Genomic DNA, 26331 nt, shown 5'->3' on the forward strand with positions numbered 1-26331 from the left:
AAAAAAGGGACTGACATGACTAACATTTATTTTTGAAATGGCTTTCTTTAATATAAACATTTTGTGATGTTTACTTGCTAGCCAAGCTTAAAGGGTCAGGCAAAAGCATTTTTCATTAGTATTTTCTTACTAGTCATAAATTTTCAAACTGAAAGCAGTTTAATTCCCTGAGGTCATCCTAGAAACACTTCTTAGTATATCTGGCATGTTACATGAGATATGTGTAATTCTTCTAATGAAGACAGTGCTTCATTGACTCTTCAGAGCTAGAATTGAAGCTTGAGGATCCTCCAAATTAGGTTACAGTCAAACTTCTTCTGGTAAAATTATACATGCAGAGTAAAAATAAAGGCATAACACCATTTCCTTTCAATAAACAAGTTTTTTAAAAGCATGTATAGTTAGGTTATTCTTGGACTTTGGAGAAATCCTGCAGGAGAGAAGGAGGGGAGAAACCCTCTTCATGGAGTTCAGCCTTACATTTCACAGTTCTTTGTTCTGCCAGTCTCAGCCATGTGAGAAGACAGTGCCAGTGCCAGATACAGATAGGACTGGTTTTAATTTGTGCTATTAGAGAGGAAACAGACCTCCTATCATGGTGAAAAAGTACCCTTTATGGGTGATGTTGCTCACTTTGTCACTGTGGTGCAGCTACAGGAGAAGGCTGCTGGAGCCAGGAGGAGAGAAGCAGCCCTGAGAGGCACAGTGATGATGGAGGAATAGAGATGCACTGTGTTCTGTTTCAGCTTCAACAAGCAAGTTCTTCAAAATAAAAAAGCAGCTGGACAATTTTGCTGCTAGAGGAAAGGACTATTAAAAAGTGAGGATGCTCAACCTTAGGCTCTGCATTAGAATCTCTGTAAGTCCTGAAGCACAACAGGCTTGGTGACTGCTGAGTCTCACTGGAGAGGAACTTTCTGGAGCTTCCAGAAGGAGCAGAAGTTCTGTGTCAGGGTACCTAATGCACGTTATCAGCACTCTTCTCATCCTAAGCCAAAACACAGCATTCTACCAGCTACTAGGAAGAAAATTATCTCTGTCCTAACTGAAACCAGGACAATCCTAAAACAGAACTGCCCATCCCTGAAACATTCCTGACAGAAGCTTGTGCAGCGCTGTTTTTTCAGACAGAAATACCCCAGTCCTGTTACCTAAATCACTCTAGTGCTTGACTATCAGTATTGAAAGAGAGCTTTCCTAAAGCCTAGGCTAATTCCTCATTTTGTAATGTTAACTACTTCATTCAGATTCTATAGAAAGACTTTATCCAATTCATTATGGCAACTCTCACGTGCATGCTTAAAAACTGTTTTACATATTTCTTCTTGATTTTATTTTCTCTAAATGGCCAATACAAGTACTTTGGGCCATGTATTTTTATTACTGACCATTTCTATACAAATAAATATTCATCTCTCCTATCTGAACAATCTGTGCACTTCTATATTAATGTTAAAACATTGACTTATATCTTCATTTTATTTATTTTTTTTTTCTTACATCGATCTGCAAGCATCTGAGATATTAAGAACTGTCTTTTATCTTCTTTCAGAGTGACATTTCTCATTCAGAGTGACACTGCATCTGCTCAAAGACATGGATAGTAGTAGTAGCTCTACTGTCTTGTAATCTTGCAAAGACTTTGCCAGTGATTGTTCAAGCATGAGACAGTAAGAGTCAAAAGGCTGGATGGGTCTGAACAACTTTTCATAACATTTTGGTGTCTTGTAAAACGACACATACCCACAGAAGTTGTGCCAACTCAGTGGGGTGAGCTTTTCCATCCATAATCAGCAGAGATTTACTGACTGCAGGTGCCCATCCAAACTACATTTATCTACTAAAAATAGCAGAATATCCCCCCCCTTTTTTTTTTTCTTGCATATTGCTTCAAAGTTTCCCTCTTTCCCTCTTTTTCTCACTTCTAATTCTAAAAATAAAATAAAATAAAATAATGATAATAAAAACCAATAAATAAAAAAGAACCACACACATGAACTGTGGAGAGTGCTTGATTCTTTAGCACAAGAAGAAAGAGATAAAACTATTCTAGAAGCCTAAAATATTTTATTAAAAACCCTTCTAGGGACACTAAATCACACACATATGCTTAAACTTCCCTGGCTATTTCATTCTGTGTTCAAACATTATATAGAAATCTCTTTTAAGGAAGAAGAATGCTTTTTTTCCATTGGTATTGTCTCACACAATTTAATGGGCTTGTACTAAAAGATCAAAAGCTGTTTAGATGTGCAAATTTTTCACCAGGAGCAGAAACAATAATTCTGAAAGTCAGACTCAGTTGACCTTCATAGGTGTACTCCAATAATATTCTTTAATTTTGCTACTTTGACATATTGCTTTGAAGAATTACTTTCAGATATATTTCAGAAATGTTTTTCACAGCTACTGAAGCTCATGAGAAGGTTTGGAAGAAACTTGCTTAATCCAGAATTGCCTTGCATGGAAAGTTAACCCTATGCTGTGAACCCCCTTTAGAAAAATAAATAAATATATATATATGTATTACATATTTCTAAGCAACAAATGGTCTCAGTCACCATCTGCTTCACCTTGCCAGCTTAAGTGAAGAGATAAATATCCTGTAATAGCAGGACATGATCCAGACTCTGAAACATTGGCAATTTTCTGTCTATCCTCTGTAAAAGCATGTCACTAATGAAACATAAATCTATCTTGGAAAATAACAGAGGAGCTGAAGGAAAAAATATGTGATTTTCCTTCCTGTGATTAATGTCTCTTCATGTAATAAAGAGACAGTATTTCAAGTCTAGCATTTTGTCAGATGTATTGGTGTCTCACCTGTAATATTCTGCTTAATGTAATAAATGAATATGCTTGTTGGTTTTTACCTCTCTTTTTTCTTCATTAATCTTCATTAGACAGTCTCTAACCCATGCTCTAGGAGGATCCAGGACATTAATGAGTGTGTTTCACAGACTGGTACCCAATCTGTATGAACATGTGGGTGACATTCAAGGATTTGTAAATGTCTTGTTCAGCAATTAGCCCTATTAACAACAATTAGCCCCTAAAAATGTAGTTTTTGTAACGTGTGTGTCATTGTTATCATATTATGTCATTAGTGATGCACAGGGAGCATCTATATTTTTTTAAACAGAGGTCATCACCACAGCAGCTCAGCGTTTAGTGGCAAACATAAAACATAGTATGATCTATTATTTCTTTGAGTTCTGTTTTAGTTCTGATTTGATTGGTTGGTTTTGTGTATTTTTTTTTCCCATTTTAAAGCATAGAAAATAATTGGAGTGCTGTACTACAATGCTATTTATAAGTCAAGAAACAGAAGTGGGATTTGAATGTTCAGAGTTGTGACCTACGTGGGTCAAGCACACGCACAAGCACAAACCTTGTTGTGATAATGTTGGAAAGGAGGGGAGGGAGATGGAGATGATGTCTCCACACCCATCCTGCCATAGTAGGTTTTGCTGTGAGCAGAACACTCAAAAAGAAACTCTAGCATAAAACAATGCTAATGCTGCATGGACAATCTGTGAACAAAGGCCAATAGAGAGAAGTGTTTTGACACTGCAGAAATACCCAGAGTATCACAGATAACAAATACCATGTGTTTCCTCTTAACTGTTTTTAAAATAGTCACTTACAGAGTGGCACAATGAATATAACCATGATGGAAAATATATTTAAAAGAAAAAAAAAAAAAGTCATGGAGTGAGCTTGGACCCAGGACCTTACCAGTCCACACAGTTCATTTTTTAGCTCATTCTCTGACTATATTTTGGGCCCACTAATTAGCTGCAGCACAAATGACAGAATAGTCCACGGAGTAATTTACCAAAGTTCATTTTGCATGTTTAATTTTGTCATCTATTTGCATGGAGGTGCCTGTTGTACAGAGAGTATGTTGATCTATGACATCAATCTGTGATGAATAAATGTATTACCATGCATGAATGAACATAGTTTGGCTATGATAATAATGTTTCTAAGCTGTGCTGTGTGTATTTGGTGGTAATCATTTTCTCAAATGTATCTGCGCTGTTCTTTTTTGGACTTGGTTATTGCTGAGATTCCTTGTAGCACCGTATATTTGAGGTTTTTGTTATGCTCACTTATTGCAATTCAGAGCAAGGATATTGGTTGTTTATTTCTTTATAGATGACTTTTTTATTATTATTATTATTTATTTCTGTGGGGATAATACTGTTGCTCACTTAGCAAATATGTTCATAAATAAAGTCATGCAAATGCCTCATTATCCTAAGAAGGAATGTTATAACACTTCAGAGAGCCAACAGTTCATATTATCTATTTCATGTTGAAGTCACCAATATCCTTAGCAAGATACTTGCATAGATTTATTTTTACATAAGTAGCCTTTGCTCTCATGAAAATAATTACAAACATTTTAAAACACATATTTATTTATGATTTACTGTGCTTTTATATCCCACTTTGTGTGGCTTAATGATCAAATTTTATATATTTACAATATTTGATTTATGTTTTAACTTTTAACATTAAAGTGTTTTAGAGCTGGACTTCAGAGGTTAATACATTAAGTGGGTTATTGCATGTATTAGTACAGAATTCTGTTAAATCATCAATGCACCCTAAAACTACCACGTTTATTTTAACTTTGTAAGATAGGAAGCCATTTTTCTCATTCTTTTCTCTATGTACCTTATTTTCACTATTTCTTGTTTCTTTCTTTCTACTGTAGGCACTTCTGGTTTGAGAAGCAATAAGCACACAGGAACACAAACACACAGATGCAAAATTGGAACCACTGCGTTGCTTTATTTAAATAGAAATAACTCAACATCTCCATTTAAAATAAAAGATTTTTGACCTATCTCTCAGTAAAATATATATATATATATATATATATATATACATTTTTTTTTTTTTAACAGAACGCATTTATGTAGGATTCATGCAAGTGTCAGAATGGACTGAAAAATATAATTGCTTAGAACTACAGAATTATTGTGTATAGAAACTACAGAGCTTTTTAAAAAAAATAAAAATAAAAAAAATCAGCAGAACGTAACTGGTGTTAAGGGGTGATGGGGTGCCATTTTTTTTCATTACAGTGATACCACTGCCATCACCTCTGTCTTTCATGAAGAATTATAACTATTTATCAGAGGATGCTTAAACCTCTCAATATAAAAACTAAGAACTTGCTATGCTTCTGGCAGTCACTGCACTGTCTAGTGCAGGTGGCTAAATGTAGCAGCATGGCTAGTGGTCAGCTTCTGCTCTTGTCACAAGCATGTGATCTTACTAGGGCCACCAAAGTCCGGTTCCACAGACCTTTTGGCCTCATAGCCTGTGAATTTAGGAAGCAATGCCAGTTTGAAAATAGCAATGAAAAATAAGAATAAAACAAATTGAAAGACTATGCAGGCAATCCAGCAAGTCAGTAAGTGGGTGAAAAAATATTGAGGCCACTGAGAAAGTTGATGAAAGACCTCCTAACCACAAATATATACTTAATTATGAGAAGCATACTGAAATGCATCCTATTATAAAGCTAGTGCTTATTTATCTGACACTTTATTGCATAAATGTAAGTGAAGACCTTTCACTCAACTGTTGTAGAGAACATAATCCAATCGCTTAATAATTTATTTAGTTCAGCACATTCAGAGGCCAAACATCATGACAGAAACTTGGAAAGAATCAGTGATCATCAACTGGCCCCAGTCAAAATGTATAGAACAAAATAGGGCTGTCTGGCAGGCAATATCAGTCCCTAGGGAAATTGTAACAACTACAGCAAATACCATATTAAGAAAGAAAAAAAATAATAATATCAGTGATAAAATAAGCATTGATAAAAACTTAACAATTCATACTAAACAATTAAGTTTAATAAGGAAGTGTTGCTGGTTATTTTAACAACATCTTAAATTTACACCTTAAATTTATTAATTTAAATATACATTTGGTATACATTTTAAAATAAATTGACATGAAATTATGTCTCAGCTAAAGAGTTAGGTAACCTGGCCAAGAATAAATCAGTTAAAAGCACAATGAGAAAGACATTCTAAGTGATAGCTGTGATTATATAAGCAATGAATTTTGGGGGGTTATTATTATTATTATTATTTTAAGTTAGCTTGCAGTTTTGTAGAATTGCAATGGACAGCTCTTTTCTTCTGAAACTGAGCTTTTCAAATCTTTCTGAAGATAAAAATAGCATTAGTGATGACTAATAGAGCAAGAGTAGGAATAATGAGAGAGGACTGCAGGTCTAAAAGACTGTTAACTATGGTAGCTGTGATAAGGATTATGTTTCTTTGAACCACATTCACAGACAGGAATATTCCTGTTCAAAGAAGTTTTTACAGTTTTGTTCATCCAGAATAATGAACTATGTCGATGTGAGACAGCATCACACACTATCAAACCACAGTTGGATCCAAAATAGTAAGAATGAACCCCAAATACCCTACACATATTTAAAATCAAGCTTTTGAAACAATGAATCAAACCTGACGATGACATCAGAGTGAACATAACTTTTCTCTAGACAACTTATGTCCAAATTATTAGCATTCTTCCACAGTCGGTTCTACAACATGAAATATGTTGTAGACATATTTCCTGCCTGCTCTTTGGACATCAGGTTGTTTTCTAATAGATATATTTGTGACATTGACCCAAACGGTCAATGGGTTACACCAGCATGTTAGCTGTGTTTACAGGTTGTTGATTGATGATGCTTTTTATTCTGGTACAGGTATAGAAGGGCCACACTAAGAAAGGAAGTATTGCCCCAAATACTGCTGGTGAAGATTTCATTTAAATAGTCTCCAAAGCCACGTTACTAAAGAATTTTGCATTATATCTTGCAAAATACTGGGACTACATGTTTTGCTGTTGCAAAGGGCAAGAACCTCTGTAGAAATTACTTTCTGGTTCAGTACCTCTTTGAAGGAAGAAACATAAAATCTTTCCTTACAACATCTATGACTGTAACTATTTCTTTTGGTCTTCTACCCATTTATGCCTAAAAGAAGTATGGAAATAATGAGTGAAGGAAAACACATCCATTTCTTAAGTATGACTTAATCTTTGTTTTTGAAAGTAGTTGTTTATCTCCATTCTTCTTGTTTATTAAAATTGTAAACATTACTGAACACAGATGTTCTTTTTATTTTTATTTCATATGTAGTGAAAAATCCTGGAACAAAATAAAAGAAGAGTAAGTAATTAATAAGAACTCTTTCATTTGCAAGAAAAAAAAAGAATACACCATAGTCTATTTCACTTTTAGTAAAAATAATAAAAATAAAATAAATAAAATAAAATAAAATAAAATAAAATAAAATAAAATAAAATAAAATAAAATAAAATAAAATAAAATAAAATAAAATAAAATAAAATAAAATAAAATAAAATAATTGATTTTATTTATTAACAAATTACGTACTTCTGGAAAAGAATTCACATAGATAAAATGTTTCTCGCCTTCAAAGTAGAGATGTCTGTATTAAAATCAGGAAACAGATAGTCATTAAACATAAAATAACATCTGTACCCAGCTGATTTAGGCAGGAAGAATCTCACATTCAACTGAACCTCAAAGATATCTGCAACATGTAAAATGTAATTATCCAACACAAATTTCCACCAAGAGTCAGGTCTATTGTCCTGTTGCTACAAATAATTCTACTGATTGGTGTTTTTGTAACAGTGCTTCAAGAACACTAGTTAAGTGCTTATGTGGAAAGATAATTTCTTCTCTTGAAGCCTCTTCGCACACCCTCCTTTCAGGGATTTTTATTCATTGGTAAGATCTCCAGGCTGAACAGTCCCAGATCTCTCAGTTTCTGCTGATAGGAGAGATGCTCCAATCCCTTCATCATCTTTGTGGCCATTCACTGAACTCTTTCCATGTGTTTCTTGTACTGGGAGCTCAGAACTGGACACAGTACTCCATGTATGGCTATACCAATGCTAAGTAGAAGGGAAAGATCACCTCCCTTTACTTGCTGGCAATACTTTGCCTCAGAATACCATTAGCCTTGTTACTGGTAAAGGCACATTGATAGTTTATCAGGTCCTTTTTGGCAAAGCAGTATAGAAAGTGGCAGAAATTTCACAGAAAATGTGAGAACAGAGTCACTTTGAGCATAAGACTGTAACAATAATATCAAAGTGAGGAATTAGAGTGATCATAAGAATAAAACTAGTTCTTTTTTATTTCTGGGACCACACCTCATCCAAAGGATGAGGATCCAGACAATACTTACACCAAACCTGGAAAAATGTGGTTTCTTAGTGTGGTCCTTCAAAACATTTTTCTGACTCTGTTGTATATGTGACATTGTATACAGTATACAAAATTGTCATTCTTCTGTTTCTTTAAGACAACAGTTCCTTCATTCCACACAATAGGAATCAATCTTTACATTAGTGTGTGATCAGTAAAAATCATATGGGGCCTTTTGCTTTCTCATTTACTGTAAGACAGCTGGTGAGATTTTGGAGCAACCTGTTACAAGATAGAATAAATTGTGTAGCCATAGTAGAAAAATTTACACCACTACTGTTAAAAACAATTTTGAGTTGTCCAGAAAAAAAAAAAACTGTAGTGTTCCAAGAACCACTGTTAGTATTCCCCAGAAAAGATAATGGTGAAGGTAGACTGTTCTACTCACTACAAGATAAACTTTTCCTGAATTGCACGTAGTCCCACAGATAAAGAGGACGCATGCAGTGGTCAGAGGTGAAGGTACTCAAATGTACACAATATTCTTTACTAGTGGGTGAAAACACAAAGATCAGTGAATAAAGATTCCTTGACAAAATAAAACTAAAACCAAAAGCACCATCACCAAAGACAACAACAAAACATATCCAAATATGCTTGGGTGAGTTTCTGAAGAACAAATAGGACAATGTCCAAGGGAAAAAACACAGACAACGCATGCCACCTAAAATATGCTAACTATAATCCCCTTCTCTGCTCCCCACCCCCCTCTTTACAGCACTAATGAAGCCAATGGAAAACATGTAGATTGGCAGAAGTTAGTTCTGACCAAGGTTTTGAAAACTTCAGTATTCATTATCAGAGCTGCATGACAATCTTCAAGTGGCTTGCTGAACTCCATGTAAGCATTTTCTTTTGTTTCTTAGACTCACTCTGGGAGTTCTGGCTTCATAAAACTCTTAACACTCAAAGCAAAACATTAGGCTAACGTGTTATGTTCCCATGCAAAACTGTAGAGCTTTGTATGGTTTCCAATGGAAACTGCAATGTCTCCCCAGCATATCCTCCCCTGGTATCAGCAGGAGTCATGTTTTGTGCATTATTTAAATCACATTGGAAGGTTGTAGTTAGGAGCCAGCAAGAGTATGGAGAAAGGGAACAAAAGAATTTCAGTAACTTATCAAAACTGATATTTCAACTTATATACAGAAGAAAAAACCTGAAGTCTTTCAATAACAATTGGCAAGTCAGTGGCTTAATATAGATCAACAAAGCACACCTTGTTATAACCTGTCACTAACAGAAACACTCTTACTATAGTGGTGAAAATTACAATGACTTCATCTTATTGACTGTGGTGGGTAACATTAGACATTCTATTCCTAACTTTACAGCCAAATGATAGGAATATAACCCAGAATTGGTGATAAAAGTATATATCAGTATCACAGATAATGCCTCATAAATCTAATGCTTTTCTCAATCTGATTATTTTACAAAATAATTTAATTCAGGACTTCTCTATGGAGAAGTTTGCAGTGCTGCAGAAATACTCAGCTGGAAATTCTGACTACAAATTAAAACCCTAAAACAATTTTAAAATATTAAATTGGGAATATGCAAAATACAGGAACTCACTGCCTCATCCAGAGAAAACTATTGCCAGATGTGAAAAGCCTCATATCCCAAAGAAATGGCATCTGTCGGTTCCAGTAGCCAATGGAAAGGAGGAGGAAATTACTTATAACATTGAGGAAACAAATTGTCAAAACTCAAGGTGGTATACCAGCCTGCTGGCACATCACTTCTAAAACATACTGGTAGGAAACTCCTGAATCTGAGAATGGACATCATGATGATGGTACCCGTAAGACACTCTAGAATAGATTAACAAAAAGAGGGGTGTTTATACATTTAATTTTGATGTGTTTGCAGTCCATCTCAAAAGGTATGTTTTTCTTAAGGGTGCCTGAAACTCATGTACTATTACCTGATTATGATTGATTATTATTTAGAGCTTGGGCTGGCTCAGAGCACAGAAAGATACATTAAAAACAGAGAGGTAAATTGCATGGCATATCAACAAAAGACTGTCATTCAGTCTTGATTCTGTTTGCTCACTGTGAAGGGGTTATATTTGGGAGAGAGGGAAGTGCCAAACTCCTCGCTGCTTCTGTGTTCCTCTGTGCTGCTGGCAAGCAGTCATAGTGAATGGCTTTGCCAAGTTCCTCACTGATGGGTAAAATCCAAAGTCCAGTTACTACTTATGAGCTATCATTTAACTGAAGAAGACCTTGAGTTCTACCACTAAAAACATCTAGTTGCATGTTGCCAGGTGTAGGAAAAAAAGAAAAGTTACTTCAAGAGCTAGAATAAGATTATGTGATGCATCATTGAACAGTGAGTATTTCCCAGTTAACACTGGGGGGAAGAAGGCCAAGAAAAGAACAAATCCTGAAGCACTGCAATGGTTATTTTGTTTCTTATCAGGAAATCATGTGTGGTCCTCTTTTCACTCATATTAGGAATAAGCAAAATGAATGTTTCTCAGATCTCCATGAATGTGTTTATATTTACCTACAAAAAGAGAGCCAGAATAAATATTCATAACACTGGTGAAAGAGTATATCTTCTGCATTTAATTAGGATTGAACCCAGGTCAAAATGATGTTCTGTTTCCTGTTCATGTTATGTCTTATCAGGAGCAACACCACTTACCTAGCTGATTACATTAGCATGAATCAATGCAAGTAATTTGACATTTGGGTCCTCATTTCTTAGTCTGTGAAAATAATTTGATGTTGAAGCTCATTATATACAGGATCATGTAGGGCTAGGGAGAGCTGCAAGAGGACCTGCAGTTCATCCTGTTTTGTAAGACAGAATCAAGTATATCTCACATATGATAGCCTTCCAAATATTTGCTTAATTAGTTGTTGAAAATCCTGTTTGATAGGAATCTGCACATCTGATACAGTGTGCTTTAGTGCTATACCTAACCTTAAATTAGAAAGAATTTGAATAATTTCATTATTCTTTTTTCAAAATCAGATTTTCTGCAACATAAGTTTTGTACAACTCATCTTGCCCTGAAGGAAAATGGGGGTAGAATAACCAGTGAATTCTTTTCAAAGACATGTTTGTGTCACCTCTTCTGGTTGTTTTTCCAAGTCACACAAAAATGCAACTCACCCATGCTCTGCTCATTTTTTTAAATTTTTTTTTTCTCACTTCTCCTTCAGCCTCCTAACTCTTCCTAACTTCTCTAAAGTTTTAAAGGTGCGGATTCCAGAACTGAACATAAGTGTTCTCATCAAAACATAACTAAGGAGTTTCTATCTCTTACATATAACACGTTCATCAGTGCGCTTCAAAATTATAGATAAGGTTTTTTTGTTTGTTCATTTTTTTTTATAATTCATTATTCCAATGACTCCTTTTTCACCTGTGATCTGGACCAAGATGCATTTTAATGGTAACTGTATCTAGCTAGTTTCCCCCCCTTTGTATTCTTGTCTTTGAATTTTATTTCTCTTTTGATTTCTGTGTAAAAAAATTATCAGGCAAAATTTGAGGGAAGAGGGGGTTCACAGTGTGTTTTAGCCAACTCCTGTCCTGGCATCCTGGGGACCTAGATTCTGAAGTTCAGGAACACATTTCCCCAGTACTCTCTCCAGAGGTAGCCTGTGAAACTCTGTTGGTAGACTCCTTCAATATGACTGAAGTATTTTACTGGTCTTTGAACATGATCTTTCAGTTAGTACTTACCTTACAATATCACTGCATCCAATTCATAGTTCTCCATTTTGTTTAAAGGAGTAAAATCTAGGAGATAGTAAAGCCTTACTCAAGGTACATCTATCACATCATTTATGTGTCTCCTACCTGATGGTTTAAAAGTTATGTTAAAGAAGAAAAATATATCTAACTGGTATAAGAATTGATAGTAAATTATCATTCTCATTTACTATCTTTTGTATGAGATGTATTTCAATATTTACAATTTTAAAATTGCATGATTTGAGCATGACAGAGCACTGGAACAGGCTGCCCAGGGAGGTTGTGGAGTCTCCTTCTCTGGAGATACTCAAGGCCCGTCTGTATGCCTACCTCAGCAGCCTGCTCTAAAGAGGGGGGTTGAACCCGATGATCTTTCAAAGTCCATTCCAACCCCTTCAGTTCCATGATTCTGTGATTTGTTGCAGGATCCCTTTTGATACTTATTCTTGTCTACCTCATTTATAACTTCCTAGATCACCATTTTATATCTTTTTAAAATACTTAATGGGATTGTCCAATATTTTGATCCAGTTATTCAGGATCTGTTGCTAAGGACACTTTGTTCTGAATCCTGCAATATATGTCTTCATAGAATCATAGAATGATTTGGATTAGAAGGGATCTTAAAGTTCACCTAGTTCCAACCCCTCTCCTCCCCCCCCGACTTGAGCAGGGACACCTCCCACTAGACCAGATTGCTCAAAGCCCCATCCAACCTGGACTTGAAGACTTCCAGGGATGGGGTATATACAGCTTCTCTGGGCAACCTGTTCTAGTGCCTCACCACCCTTTGAGTAAAAAATTTCTTCCTTATATTTAATCTAAATCTACCCTTCTGGAGTTTAAAACTGTTACTTGTCCTATCACTACACACCCTGACAAAGAGTCCCTCCCCAGCTTTCTTGTAGGCCCCCTTTAGGCACTGGAAGACTGCAATGAGGTCTCCCTGGAGTCTTCTCTTCTGCAGGCTGAACAACCCCAACTGCCTCAGCCTGTCTTCAACGGAGAAGTGCTCCAGCTCTTTGATTATCTTTGTGGCCCTCCTATGGACTCATTCTTATATGTCCATGTCTTTCTTGTTGGGGCTTGGGGCTGGGGAGCCTTGAGGGCTCCCCCGTGAGCCTGGGGACCCCAGAGCTGAATGTAGTACTTGTGTTGTCGACAACTCTAGATACTCTTAAATATTGTCTTTTTGGTTTAAACTGTGACTCTGTTGTTAATTTTAATTGTGCTGAATATATGGCTATCATTAACCTTTTTACAGTCTTGAAACAAAGTAAACAATCACGAATGCAAAGAAAAATTCATTCTTTTATGTGTCGATAATTTATTGTCTTACTAAAAAATAGGCCTATACTGTTCTGCCTTTTCTAAAGTCATTTAATATTTCTCAATTCTATCAAAATAACTAACAAATATATTAAAATATGTTCTTAATAGTTTTCATTCTTATAAGTAAATAAAATAATAAGAATTATTTAGTACTGCAAATAAAATATTTAGATTGAATTGAAGTTAATTTTGTAATTATTAATTTTGTGAAAATAGAAAATGTTGCTACGGGAAGTCTTTTGTAGGCTATTTAAAAATAAGTTTTTTATTTAGTTACTTATTTTTTAAAGTCTTAATACATGAAAACTATGACCACATACAACTGTAATGTCCTGTGCCTCTCACAAAAGGGGAGAAGCTAAACAAGGTATTTCATGTCCTTCAGGATTTGTGACAGCACAGCTGAGGGTGTAGAATGAGCTGGAAATAATTTGTCATGGGAAGGGGTTTCAGAGGAGTGTGAAAAGGAACGATTTGCTGGTTCTGCTACTGTAAAAATAGTCTGTATAACTGCAGCTTTCAAAGTGATTCTTCCATGTTTTCTCCTGGCATGTTACATATACACTGTGTAGTGAGAAAAAAAGATAAATCATACTGGAAATCATGTTTTGATAACAGACTTGTATAAGTTTTAATGAGGAAGAGGAAGAGGAAGGGGAAGAGAGGAAGAGGGGAAGAGGAAGAGGAAGAGCACAACAGAATTCATGTAATTGAATAAAAAATTAATTATTTCATTTTAGAAATGCTTCTGTCATAGAAGTTCTCATATGATTTCTTGATATCATCATTTTCTCCTTCTTGTACTTCCCAGGCAGACTCAGACTTCAATGATTTACTTGAGATAGAAGTCCCAGGAACAGGCAATAGTGCATTACAGGAATATGTATTCTGGCCAGAGACTCTGTCATATGGAGGATGATAATATCAGAAAGCATGTGAACTACTTTTACTATCAGGCTTGGGTAAAAGCTGTTATAATGTTTCCATATTAAAATATCTGTTTTCAAATTTTCAAATATTTTAATCATTTGAATTTCAATGAAATATAAACAGTTGTTGTGGGGAAAAAAAAAAAAAAAAAAAAAAAAAAAGCTGTCATCCATGTCTGTTTAAACAAAATATCTAAGTTTGAATGCTTTATCCATACAGGAATGAATGAATCCCAAACACTTATAAAGTGCAAGTAGCAAAGTTTTATTTATATCAATCTAACCCTGATTTTGAGTCTACATAAAATGGGATCAATACATAGTAAAACTCAATTATAGCTTGAGGGGTGCTAACTGGGGAGCTGTCTCTGAGTCTGATTTTACAAACCTGATAAAAGACAGCTCATGCCAAAATCACTGGTGGGAAAGGAGAGACAAAATACAAGATCCCCCATCTCTACTTTGATGGAAAATATTCTGAGTTTCTACTACCCTATGTATTACTTAGCACTTTAGACATACACCAAAAATCTGTTTTACTGGTGGTCCTCCACAAAGGAGGATAATAATGACAAAGAACAGTTCCCAGCAAAAGAAGAGCCTTATAATTTAAAATTGATGGAACAGAATCACTAACTGTCTGTCTACATGTTTTGAGCAGCAAGCAGGCAGAAAAAGGTAGCTATGTATAGATCTACTTTGATTTTTTATGAGTCTGAAAACTATGTAATTTGCACATCCTCAAAACTATTAGAATAGCAAGAAAAAAAATATATTTTATTTCCATTATTGTTTAAACAGATGTCATCCAGAAACTTGACTGTCAGAGACAACCTCAAGGGTTTCTGAAACTGCTGAGAGCAGACTATGACCCATCCAATAAAATGAGCAGCTTTAATGGTAATTTCCATCTAGTCTGATAGTACTGTCTTAGTACTGTCTTAGTGCTGTCAGAGTGTATTTACATTATTCAAGCTCTCAGAAACACAGTCTAACAAGGAAACGAGAAAATAAATAATTTCTTCATGTGCCTCTTAGCAGTAGCAGTAACACTAGAATTAGCAAGGTAATTCCTAGAGGTCAAAGCTAGATTCTTTAATAATATCTAAAGAAGAAATTATCTGTGTTTTGAAGGCTCAGAAATTTTATTCACATATATTGTAATTTGTCCTAACAATGCCAGCTTTAAGATAGGTAGCATGGGAAACAATAGTAATAGTAATGTTCACTATTGATTTCAAAATACACTAGTGACCTGGGCACATGCACAGGGTGTGCCTTGCTATGCATCTGGAGATTTCACTGAAGCCTGTGACATCATGCCTGAATTAAAGCTATCTGGACCTGGCCACAGGTGAATAAATAGAATGGATGGAGAGAATACAAGAATAAGTATTAACTCACCAGCCTGATGAATTTAATCATAGGAAACATAACTAGATTTTATCCTTTTGGTGGACATCTTGGCAGAAGAGTACTTCAGGGAAGGACATAGGGAGGATAATGAGGCAGTATGATTGCATGCAGCTGGATTTGTTATTCAGACAAAGTCTTTTTTTGGACTGCTACCATCCATAGGAGACCCATATGCAACAACACAGAAAATATATTTTTTAAAAGATTAAATGAGCAAGCATGGGAAATCTAATATTTGTAACACTGAAGTTTCAAATTATATTTAAAGCAAACTTCATTTTTTTTCCACTTATATTATAGGTAGTCAATGTTCTCAGTGCAACTTTCTGTCTTGTGTGGAGAACTAGCAGTAAACATATGCAATGCCTTAAAATCTTATTCTGGGCATACAATAGAACTAAATGTACGTTTCATTGCCGGAAGAGAAATGTCATGATTCACTGCCCCTCGTCATTTCTGAGAAGTACAAATATAAGTCTAATCTCATCAACTACATCTCTGAATCAAACATGTTGCTAAAGCCTCTGATATTTTTTTTATTCTCTACATTCAGTTTCCTCTGAGACGGATTTATGCAGTTTTCTTCTAAATTTTAACCAGTCTGGGTATAAAAAAAAATCCATAACAAAATGCTTAAAAATGGAGACTATCCCTTCACTATAATATAATCCATTGAAAGATTTACTCTTTACACAGCATGATACTTTGTTATTATACTACTACTCTTTACGTGTATTTTCCCCTATGAACTGTTGAGCAGCCTATTGTAGATTTATCACATCTCCCAGATGCACTGAAAAATAAATTTGGAGAATGCAGTTGGGCCTATCTTTTATTCATAGCAGGTGTTGGCTCACTAGCACTTTTAAATTTAGTCCCTCTTGACTATGAGAACAAAATGTTTCCAATTGGCCTGGTTCTGGCTCTAAAAGTACTGTTTACATACGAGATGGTAGATAAGACAAAGGGATTTTACGACTTTAAAGTAAAATGAATGGCTTTAAGAGGTTTCAGGATAATATCTTTTAAGACAATACCCATACATCAATGGCCCAGTGATGGGCAAATTATTGAGTACAGACAGTCATATTTCTTATGCCATTAAAGCATTCAAGATTTCAAAAACATTTTCATTTTTCACCCAGGTTAAAAAAAAACAAACAAAAAAAACCACATCCAAGTTTTCCACATATAATAGAGAAAAATTCAGTCCCAAATTGTCAAACCCTTGTGGTCATGGCATTCTGCATTGTGCATTCTCCATAATCTTTTATTATAGAGCTTAAGGATATGGTTTAGTGGGGACTGTTAGTGTTAGGTCAGAGGTTGGACTCGATGATCTTGAGGTCTCTTCCAACCTAGAAATTCTGTGATTCTGTGTGATTCTGTGATTATTAGATTACTTGGTCTGCTGGGGTAGGTCTTCCTCTCTTCTGTAAACATTTCCAGTAGAAGATCTCCCTGTCCCCATCTTGGATTCAACTTTTGATCTGTCACTGCTTTATCACCAGAAAACAGAACAGAAAACACTGAAATAAATTCCTGACTGTATATTGTAAAGCAAATGGGACCAGAGTGTGGGTCCCGCTTTGGTCTGTGGTAGGATCTGGCCTGCTCCCATGCCAGTTAGCACTGTCTCAATCTCACATATTTTGCCTGGAAATCATGGGCAATGAAGAATTACTTGGACATGTCTCCTGCTGACAGGGCTCACATGGGATCAATAAAGATAAAAGACTCGGCAAAACAGGTGAAAAAAATGTCGTAAATTTACAGGATGGCTTTTCCACATGGATACACTCTTACTTCTACACAGGTTAATTTTTAGGTCACACAGTTTGCCCTACCTTTTTCACAACATATGGCCTCTTCTTTTGGAGTGTCAGTCTAATTAAAAAGGAAACCTATTGTGTCACTGTGGCCAGAGTTTAGTTAGGTTTAGTTAGGGTTTATATTTATTGGGTTTAGTTAGGTTTGATCAGTTTCATGGTTGTCTACTTATCTGTTAACAGAAAACACAAGCACATACAAAAATGCTTTGGGAAAGGAAGATTTAGTGACGCTCTGGCCCAGCACATGCGTATTGCTATCCACCTGTTTCAAGGAGAAGCCAATGAGAAAAATTCTTCCCAGAGGAGCTGTGAGTATGGTGATTCAAGTGATATCTCATTTCAGCCTCTGACTGGAAAATATGAAGAAAGTTAATGGAGAAAATCTGTAGAAGCACTTGGAGAAAGAAACTGACGTAATACTAAATATACTGCTTTTGATGTTTTTGAGGAATTAGTTGAATTTGGGCCTTGTTCTTTCTTCATCTGTACACCTTCACTTACTCTCCTCCAAAGCAGAAGAAATATCTGAGAAGGACAAAGCTTTAGCCCAGCATCTAGTCTCTAGTCCAGAAAGGTGTCTGTAAAAGACAAACTGTGATGTAGGCTAAACTGTTTTAGGTTTTTCTTGGTTCTTTGGGAGTCACAAACTTTATCGCAGGTGGAAAGCAAACATCACCAACATCAGTGATGGAAAAAATGAAGGTGTTAGCAACAAAACACAATTAGTCAGAAACCCAGTTCCCCAGTTTTGCAAAGGAAAATTTTATACAGGGCAGAAAAGGCTATACATGTATCAATCTGAGGCATACCTTGTCTTTGTGCAAAAAGTCCATAGTTTCATCATTCATCTCAGGAAAAAAAAAAAAAAAAAAAAAGAAAAAAAAATATTTGGATTAGTTTCATTGGTTAAAAGGAGTTGAAAGTTAGATTCACTCTCCCAACAGCGTAGCACATTATATTATACTGCTATATAATAGTACTCTGATAATGTTATAACCTATAATATATTGTATAACAGTATGATGTTATAGCTCTGAATTTAGTGTACTAAGTAATCTTAGCTTTAAATTTCACTGACTCATATTTACCTCCACAGATTTTCCAACGATCTCTGAGAAGCTAATGTAATCTTGATTCCATGCTGAATTTGTCTTGAAAGCTAGGTTAGAGATACTGACTAATGCATACCATAACATACTTTGAAATTGTGGTCCATTACAGTAAAAAATGTGATGGTTCCTCCTTAATCATATTTTAAGGATGGCGAGATGTTAGCAGAGTATACACATAGACACTGAAACTATGAAAAGCTTTCACTTCTGTAATACAGATATGATTTTAAAGTCCAATATTTGCAAGCTTTTGCATAGCTTGAACACAGTTTCAAACAGGATTTATCTGGATTTACATTTGCATGTTATTTTTCTGATAGCTATAATGCATTTTTTTTTTAAATTGCATTTTAACTATTAATGCAAGGTATCATCATGATAAATGAAAATGTGATGTAGAGCCCAAAATGAAAAAACATAAATATGGATAGAAAAATATGTTGTTTTCATGTTAACTAGTAAATGCAGACACATGCATAATAGTGTTCAACTAAATGTAGACTAATACTTTCAGCCAAGCTGAAAGGTTTAGTCTTGGAAGATGCTCTTATAATAAATGGATATACATGTACATGAGGAAGGCTAGCAGAATAGAGACCATGATCAAATTAAAAAACACTAGACTTATTAGTGTTTGAAAAACCTTTGGAACATTTGTTCTTTCTTCTTTATGGATGTTTTAAGTTAGTCAGTACTTTAACACTATAATTGCAGCATTCAACTATTTTGTTTCAAAATGTAATTATTAAAACACCAAACTGATTTTCTTCCATCTGTAACTTCATACAATCAAATTTTACAGATTAACTCATTTTTCTACCACAGTTACATTTCAATCAGTCTAATTAAGTCATGATAAATCCTTATATTTAATGATACGATAACATTAGAAATATTTTTCTCTTAAAATGAATCTGGTTTATAGTTGTTCTCAATAGCCAACATTTAGAGTTGTTTTTAATAAAAACAGAGTTGTTCTAATAAAGAATATTTAGAGTTGTTTTTAATAGTCAAATCTTATTTAGTGAATACAAATGTGTCTTCCTTAAAATTTTACAAATAAATCATTTCCTCTAAGTTTAACATTCAAACATTCAAATAATCAAATTATTCATGGTTATATCAGATTTATTTTCTCACATCCTGGCAGAAGAGGCTAAGAGGTTGAGGAGTGATTTATCATTGTGAATTAATTTAACATCAGAAGATGTAGCATCAGATTGTTTGAGCTTCAAATATAAATGAAGGTTTAAAAAGACTGAGTCATATTACAGTTTATTGTTAAATGTAAAATCAAAGACTGTAGTTTAGATATATAGTAGATTGTCTTGCCTTTCATGTCTGAAATGAATATATTTCTTAATATTTCTTAGAAAAAGATAACTGATATGAAATCTGGTTAATTAACATTTTGAACACACTTTTGCATGCAATATTAAAAATCATAATAATAACATTTTAGAAAGTAGTACTATATTACCGTAACTCAGTCCATGTATTGATTGGCTATTGACTTGTACAAACATAGTTGTGAAGTTTTTATTGACAGTTTTCAGTATTTACAAGCACTGAAGCAAACATTTCAAAGAATAAATATTTTATTTCATCAAGTGAAACAATTGGAAAAATAGATTTTTTTTTCTTCATCACAAAACTCCTTCTTTGGGTTTTAAATGGTAAAACAAAACAAAACAAAACAAAAATCAAAGCTACTTACAGTTTGAAAAACATTGGTCTGGTTCTAACCGAAATACATTATGCAAAAAAAAAAAAAAAAAAAAAAAAGGTGATTGATACAGATAGAGCAACAGCAACAATCTGAGAATTGACCAGATTGCTAGCCCCTCTGGTCAGCTGGGGAATCTGTCTAATAATCGCACAAAGCTCAGTGAAGCGAAATGGTAAGTACAAATGGTACAACAAAAATTATAACATGAGACCAAATTACTCTTCCTGCTTATAATACTCATATGAGTAATGAACTTTAGCTCTATGATGTCTTTTGAAGTTCTAGAGGATCAGAACTGAGGGAAAAAAATTTGAACAGACAAAAATGTTCTCCCATAGGAATGGGGGTTCTGTCCGTAATCAGTCTCAGTGAATTCATTCTGAAACTTGCATATTGCTTGTTCATCCACACAGTTATTCTAAGGTCTTTTGATGTCAGAATAAAATTTATAAACTTCTGTACTGAGACAGCACGGGTTCGATGAATCCTGAAGTTTGTTTACTGGGAAATGAGTGTTTGTTCTATGGTTATGAAATTGAGATGATCAAGTCTGCCATGGATCAGTCCAAAGAAATGTAGTTATTATGAAGTAAATGATGCTAAAAGGCTGTTTCAGATGTAAAATCATAGAGAATCACAGAATAGTTTAGGTTGGAAGGGACCTGGTCCACCCACCTTCCTGCTCAAGCAGGAATACCTACAGCAGGTTGCCGAGGCAGCTTTTAAATATCTCCAAAGGGGGAGACTCCAAAACTTCTCAGGGCAACCTGTACCAGTGCTCTTTCATACTTAATATAAAAAGTTTCCTGATGTTCAGACAGAGCCTCCTGTGTTTCAGTTTGTGCACATTGCATCTTGTACTGTCTCTGTGTAACACTGAAAACAACCTGTCTCCCTCATCTTTACATCCTCCCTTCAATTATTTATAGACACTGATGAGATCCCCTCTGAGCCTCCTCTCCTCAAAATTAAGCAATCCAAGAACACACTGAAGTGGATAGGAGAGATGCTCTTCATCGTCTTAGTGGCACTTTGCTGGAATCTCCAGTAGCTTCATGCCTCTTGTGTACCGGGGGAGTCCAGAACTGGGCACAGTACTGGACTGGGCAGGTGTTCCTAGTGATGACTAGAGGATCACCTCCCTCACCCTCACCTCCTCCTAAAGGAGAGGTAGCACTTTCCTAATGCAGCCCAGGATACCTTTGGCTTTTTTTTTACTGTAATGGCACATGTTCAACTGGCTTACATTCAACTTGGTGTTCACCTGGACCCTTTGTTCTTTTTCTACAAAGCAACATTCCAGCTGGGTGGCCCCAGCATGCACTGGTACCTGTTTTTGGTTTGGTTGTTGTTTGCTCTTTCTTGTTTTTGTTTGTTTATTTGTTTTGGTTTTGTTTTCCCCCAGTTGCAGGATTTTGCACTTCCCTTATTAAACTGTGTAAGGTTCCTGACAGCCCATTTGCCCAGCCTGTCAAGTTCCATCTGATTGAAAGAATGAACCTAGTGTATCTGACACTCTTCCTTTTTTTTTTTGTTTGTTTGTTTGTTTGTTTGTTTTTCATAAGTGAACTTGCTGTGGGTACACTCTGCTCATCATCCAGATCATTAATGCAGGTGTTGAACAGAATTGGACCCAGTATTGACCCTTGGGTTACTTCACTTGTTACTAGCCTCCAGCAAAACTCTGTGCCACTGATCAGCACTTTCTGAATTTGGCCATTCATCCAGTTTTGAATCCACCTTTATTGTTTTATAGGACAGTTGAAGTCTTCAGATTTGTTCCATGTGCTACAAGCTGTCTTCAGGCAAATTATTTGTAAAAGATCAGCTAACTGGATTGTTGCTTACACCTATTTAGAGATTTTTTTCAGAATGTTACATGATTTCCTGCCATATGCTTTCAAAAGCAAAACCACTTCTAACTAATATGATATGACTCTGATTCATCTCTGTCTCCCTTTACTGCAAGCCATATAATTTTATTGCTCAAAATAAAAGAGGAAAACAAGAGGTTATTTAATATAAAAAACAAACTTTTAATATTTAAAAAATAAAACTTTTAGTTCATGGCTCCACAGTAACCCTAATAAATTTATTCTCTGATTCTCATCTCCTTCTTGCACATTCAACAAGTAAAGAGGCTGGATTTGGATGAAAGCAAAGTCACAAAATTCTCTACATTTTTTATTAAAATAATTATTTCTGACATTATAGTGAATTTAATCAACTGATGGAGGGATCTAGTGATTGTCAGAGCTACTTCCAGGTGAAGAATAAAATATTTATCTGGAAGAACAGATGTGGAGAGATGGGAAGGAGATCCATGTCTTCCATGGAACAGGATACTAAGTCAGAGCCTTAATGAGCCTTGAGAGTCACATTAGGCTAACGGCCAGTGATCAGCTTAGCCAAACTGTGGGTATATGTGCACAACATTTTAAGAGCAGTGGTAGATGTGAAAAAGGCAGAATGGACACAAAAATCTTAAATAATAAATATATAAATACATAAATATTGAAACTGGTTTTGAGAAATATCAATTGTAAATTCTCTACAATACCAAGAAAATAATCTTTTATTATGTTTTATTTCTGGCAACAGTCTTCCAAAAGAGAGACCCTCATTTTTTGCTTTTTGAATCATCAAGGCCAACTTCTGGCACCGCACAGGTCTGCCCAAAAGTTTAGACCATGTGACTAAGTACACAGTCCAATCGCTTTTTAAATTCAGACAGGCTTGGTGCAGTGACTACTTCACTGGGGAGCCAATGCAACCACCCTCTCGGTGAAGAACCTGTTTCTGATGTCAAGCTTAAACTTCCCCTACCTCAGCTTAACACCATTCCAACGGGTCCTATCACTGGTGTTTACAGAGAATAGGTCACCTGCCTTTCTACTCCCCCTTGCGAGGAGGTTGTAGACCACAATGAGGTCTCCCCTCAGCCTCCTCTTCTCCAGGCTGAACAAGCCCAGTGACATCAGCCACTCCTCATATGTCTTCCCCTCTAGGCCCTTCACCATCTTCATCATCCTAGGTGTAAAGGAACACCTGTGAAGGTGTAAAGTCTGTCTCAAGATCAAATATGTGACTTAATTTGGTGTATATGATTTAAAAGAAGTGTTTCATTTACTTGTAGGAGCTCATAAAACTTAGTAGAACTGATTTGAGTCTGCTTTTAAAATAATATATTTTGAGATTGTGTTTTTTTTCTTTTTTTTTTTTTTTGTTTGTTTTCCTTGTTCAAAAGCAGCTAGTCCTTTGTATCTGTAGGATTTACTTTCAACTGTAGACAAAACAGACAAAAAGGAAAGGGGGTAACAAAATAAGCCATATAAAATATATCCCCCCAAAAAAGAGGAACACAGCAAAGATATCTTCTGCAGTATAAATTATTAATGCCAAAATGGCAACTGGTCTGGCCAGACTTACTAGAAATGTGAAGGCTCAGAGAGACTCCAGTTGACAGGAATCCCTGCAAGGCACAGCAACAAATATGCAGGGAGCTGTCAGTGCTGTGTAAATTACGACTACTCATTTTTATCCAAAGAAAAAGCATAGAAATTGATGATGTATTTACAGCAGAGCCACAGTAACTGGAACAAATCTTTGTATAAAAATCTGGAATAATCTTTTTTTATCAGTGTCAATCTAGAGTTTACACCACTGAAGAAAGTGTAACTACTAAAGTACAGGGTCATTAGGAAGCAGATTGAGCTCAAAGTATGTCTAATGGAGGCAGTTTTCCTCTTTTGTTTTTGTGTCCAATTGCTTTTGTCTGTCTTATTGATTCCCACTATCAGAAATTGTAACCCGTTTAACACTTAAAACTGGACCAGTTGTCCTTATTTTTGGTCGTGTCTTTTAGCTCATGAGCCTTCAGAACAAATGCTATACCCTATATTTGACATTCACTATTGTGCTTTGTCCCTTGCTGTCCCATATTAATGTTCTGTAGTCTTTTCATTTCTCCTTAAATTGGAACTGAAAAAAAAACGTTGGTTTTCTTCTTTTTTTTTTTTTTTTTTTTTTTTTCCTTCTTCATTTAGTATTGTCTGCTGATTAAGGGGAGTATGATGGCTTTTTCATTGAGTAACAGTCTGTGCAGAATTTGTCCTGACAGGAGGAATGCCAGTTTTTCTCTGACACTAATAAATTGTCTTTGGCTGTGATAGATGATGACTCTTAAGGGTAATGGATTATAGCCTGTAAAGCCAATTCTTTTGATATATTTAGGCATTTTATTTGAGTCTACAGAAACTTGAGAAATGCTATCATTTTAAATTACAGATTTGGTGTGAACTTTAAACCCTGAATATTTTAAGAGTAATAGAACCTAAAACATGGGGTATTGAACCTAAAACATGATAGTATTCTTCTAGTTCTTTCCATGAAAAGACAATAAATAACACTCTATCCAGGAAGGCATGGAAAACCAGGGCTGAACAGAATCCACTGCTCAAGTCTTACAGATCTCTGTTGACTAAGGAAGAGCCTTCTTTGATTTTTTCATATCATCTGAGATTATTTCAGTGCAAGGCAAAACAGCAGACCAGTTCATACACAGAGCCATATAAACACACATCTTGCTCATTTTTTTCCTGGATCTTTCATTTTGCAGAAGGTGGGTTAAAGGACATTTTTTCAGGGATCCATGTAGTGGCCTGTTCTTATATCAATATCACAACTGGTGGGTGTCAGATGACCATAATACCTATGTCTTGTGGTCATAACAATGTAGTTTATTGGTACCATTGGTAAGCAGTTTTCTTACTTCTTTTTTTGGGGGGATATCAAGCTAGTATTACACTCAAAATCCTGGTTTGAAGAAAAGAAACACACCTCATGTAAAGCCAAGAATTTATTGTTAAATAAAATCTTAAAAGATAGTATAACTAAAATCAGTCAGATAAGAATCATTATTAGTCCAGAAGTAATTGTTGTAGAAAATATATATCTATGCAGAAAAGTTCCTGAAATTATAATAATTCTGTTAAACTTGTTTTAAACCATTTCTTATTTTCTACCCTTTTTCTTGTTCTCACACATCCTCTGGATATTGATACTGGTGGTTTCATCCTGGTGCTGGTCACACAGGTATTACAGGTAGTGTTTAGCAGCTGGCATCCTTCGCTCAGTGAAGGCTTATGTTGATCATTTCTTCTTCATCATTCTAGGACCCATGCAGGCCTATTTTTATATTTGCTAACATGCTTCTTTCTACACTTTGATCTTTCTTCTCTGGTCTGCAATGCTGTTACATAAGAATTTATTATGCACATTGCCTGTTACACTTTATATATACTACTTTGTTCTGTTAACTCTAAAACCTGTTTTGTCAAACTCCAGTCTTACATTTCTGTAGTTGATCACTGACGAGCAATGAAGTGCCCAGTGCCAACATGTGCTCCATGTCTTACTATCCCATTTCTGCACTCCTCCATCCTGCATCCTGTGTATCCAATTTTCAGAAGCTCTGCTATCATATCAGGCCTGTATTTCTTCATACCACAGATGAAAATCCTGATCTGCAGATTTGGAGAAAAAACAAATATCTGTCACTACCATGGTGTTGCAACCTCAGAATCCACCTTGGAACAACAGCGGTACTAACTTGTGATGTCAGGAGAAGGTGTCAGTAGTTCCACAAAATGTGTATATCCCCAGGCATTCCTTTTGTTAAAGGAGAGGGATATGGAAGACAGGGTCTCTGTCATCAGAATTCAGAGGTATATGCAGCAGCCCCTGTCCCCTCTTACACACTGATATCACAAGCCAGGTGATGCCCAAATTGCCAGATAGAGTGGAGCCAACACGGGCTAGATCAAAACAGAAGGATATAAATGTGAAATATCCTGCACAGAAACAGCAGAATGCCTTGGATCTAGATTTTAGTGTTTCCACACCCTGGAAATAGAGGTGGAAAAAGTATTTCTCTCTTTTCAACAGAAAACATTCAATTGTGGTAAAA

The sequence above is a fragment of the Aythya marila genome (genome assembly GCF_965140915.1).
Source record: "Aythya marila genome assembly, chromosome: 1".
In the NCBI taxonomy this organism is placed as follows: domain Eukaryota; kingdom Metazoa; phylum Chordata; class Aves; order Anseriformes; family Anatidae; genus Aythya; species Aythya marila.